This window comes from Cebus imitator, unplaced genomic scaffold, assembly GCF_001604975.1.
Source record: "Cebus imitator isolate Cc_AM_T3 unplaced genomic scaffold, Cebus_imitator-1.0 Scaffold66, whole genome shotgun sequence".
Classification (NCBI taxonomy): Eukaryota; Metazoa; Chordata; class Mammalia; order Primates; family Cebidae; genus Cebus; species Cebus imitator.
Window position 1 is genome coordinate 6,375,571 of NW_016107381.1, and position 3,036 is coordinate 6,378,606.

General features: G+C 45.4%; 1 non-coding gene across 1 annotated transcript; it reads right to left on the bottom strand.

Annotated features, from left to right (window-relative positions):
- Window positions 1-1,543: 1,543 nt before the first annotated feature.
- On the bottom strand, window positions 1,544-1,679 carry LOC119471618. Its single transcript, XR_005200678.1, has one exon. It is a non-coding gene; the product is annotated as a small nucleolar RNA SNORA70 (small nucleolar RNA).
- Between the last annotated feature and the right edge of the window lie 1,357 nt (window positions 1,680-3,036).

The following is a 3,036-nucleotide window of genomic DNA, read 5'->3' on the forward strand; positions in this document are numbered from 1 at the left end:
CTGAAAATAAATGGTGTTGCTCTACCAAATTAATCATAACAAAGAACGAAAGAAAAAGTGAAATAAGTAGAACAAGAAGAAAAAGTTAGAAGTAAGAAATCTCACTGAGCATGGTGGCTCATGTCTGTAATCCCAGCACTTTAGGAGGCCAAGGTTGGCAGATCACCAGGTCAAGAGTTCGAGACCAGCCTGGCCAACATGGTGAAACCCCATCTCTACTAAAAATACAAAAAATTAGCCAGGTGTGCTGGCGGGTGTCTGTAATCACAGCTACTCAAGAGGCTGAGGCAGGAGAATCGCTTGAACCCGGGAGGCAGAGGTTGCAGTGAGCCAAGATGGCACCATGGCACTCCAGCCACGGAAAAAAAATAAAAACCAAAAAAAAAAAAAAAAAAAAAAAAAAGAATTCTCTCCTGAAGCCTCTGTTTTGGAAGCTTCCCCATGCCAGTTCCCTCCCACTGCAATTGAGGTTTTGCATCAACCAAGAAACCTATCTAAAATAAAAATAGAAAGTATAAAAAGGGTCATGAAATACTGACCTTTAACCATGCTGTCTTTTTGGTACATTTCCCAGAGTAGCAGTGTCTATTAGAGGTGGAAAAAACCAATTATTGTAGGGTTACATAATCAATTATGTATGACATTAGAAAACATTATTTTGAATTTATAATTCTATCTTCAGTCCAATTATGAATTGACAGGTTTTTTTTGTTTTTGAGTCAGTCGTCCTCTGTCGCCCAGGCTGGAGTGTAATGGTGCAATCTCAGCTCACTGCAGCCTCCGCCACCTGGGTTCAAGCAGTTCTCTGCCTCAGCCTCCCGAGTATCTGGGATTGCAGGCACCCACCACTACACCCAGGTAATGTTTGTATTTTTTGTAGAGATGGGGTTTCACCATCTCGGCCAAGCTGGTCTTGAAATCCTGACCTTGTGATCCACCCACCTCGTCCCAAAGTGCTGGGATTACAGGCGTGAGACCCCATGCCTGGCCACTAACAGGTTTAAAAAAGATATTTAGCCTTGCCAGGCTCAGAACATGTAGGTTTAATGGGTCCTTTCTTTCTTTCTTTCTTTCTCTCTCTCTTTTTTTTTTTTTCGGACAGGAAGTAGGATTTATTGATTCATATTAAGAGGAGGCAGCACAGTGGAAGCCCTCATGACTGCAGGTCCCGCCACTTGTCCAGAGGGCCACGACTAGGGATGTACTTAACCCCATAGCTATCGGGGATGAGCCACTTCTCAGCTACCATGTCTTCAAATTCATCAGCATTGAACTTGGTGAAGCCTCACTTCTTTGAGGTGTGGATCTTCTGGTGGCCAGGGAACATGAACCTGTGCAGGGCCTCCATCACATGCTCCTTGTTCTGCAGCTTGGTGCGGATGGACCTGGTAACTTGGCCAGTGTGAACTCCAAACACACTGCCCTGGGGCTTTCCAAAGGCACCTCGCATGCCTGTTCAGAGCCTACACTGGGCAAGTGCAAGGTCAGAGACATGAACCACTGGGCAAGTGCAAGGTCAGAGACATGAACGTACATGTGAAAGGCCTGTCTCCAAGATCCCTTAGAGCAACCTATACAAGAAACAGTCTGCATTACACTACCAAGGAAGATGCTGTTTGCAGCCATTGCACAGTGGGCCACCACAAGGAAAGGAACCCGTTCAGCTTAATTGGCTGCAGATTGATGGGCCCTTTCTAAGGAAGCTGAGGATTTGGTCCAGCAAAGTTAAAGAGCTTTAACCAAGAGAGAGAAACCTGTGCAATGCAAGAAATGGTGGACTTAACCAGGAGTGTTAGACTGACTTCTGTGCAACAGTCCTAGCAGCCATCTGTCCAGAATAAAACAGAAAGGGTGTCTCAGGAAGAGTAAGGGAATTGCCTTCAAGCTGTAGACAAAATGGTTCAACATTTTAATGACCAGGTTAAGAAGGAAGCCAGTATTTTGGCTGGGTGCGGTGGCTCACACGTGTAATTCCAGCACTTTGGGAGGATAAATAAAACTGTGGTATGATTTCCAATAAACTCCTTTAAAGTAGTGAAAATAAATGATGTAACACTGAAGAGCAACATGATGAATCCCAGAAATACAAAGTTGAGGGAGAGGCCAGGCGGAGGGGGTCACACCTGTGATCCTACCACTGTGGGAGGCTGAGGTGGGTGGATCATTGAGCTCAGGAGTTCGAGACCAGCCTGGCCAACATGGTGAAACCCGGTCTCTACTAAAAATACAAAAAGTTATCTGGGCGTAGTGGTGCACACCTGTAATCTCAACTACTTGGGAGGCTGAGGCACAAGGATCACTTGAACCCAGGAGGCTCAAGATTGCAGTGAGCCAAGATCGCACCACTGCACTGCAGCCTGGGTAACAGAGCAACACTCTGTGTCAAACAAACAAACAAAAAAACCAGCTGGGCACAGTGGCTCACTCCTGTAATTCCAGCACTGTGGGAGGCTGAGGCGGGGGGATCACAAGGTCAGGAATTCAAGACCAGCCTGGCCAACGTGGTGAAACCCCGTCTCTACTAAAAATACAAAAATCAGCCAGGCATGGTAACACACACCTATAATCGTAGCTACTCAGGAGGTAGGTTCAAGCTAGGAGGTTCAAGCAGGAGAATTGCTTGAGCCTAGGAGGCAGAGGTTGCCGTGAGTGGAGATCTCGCCACTGCACTCCAACCTGGTGACAGAGTAAGACTCCAACTCCAAAAAAAAAGAAAAAATTCCACAAACTTGAAGGGGAGACCTAAGTTGCAGAAGACCACAGTGTGATTCAGTTAAACCAAACTCAGATACTTGCGAAAGTAACACTATACTTACTCAGGATATTAACACATGCAGTGAAATTATAACAAAATATTGATTTAACTGGGTACTTGTCCTATTATTTTTGGTACCTGACATATTACACATGTATATATCTATGTTTATTTATTTACCCATGGGACATAATAGAACAAGAGTGGCCTTGGACACCCTCCATTTAACACCAAGTAAAGCCAAGGTCCTCCTGAAGGCCTCCAAGGCCCTCTGTGACCTG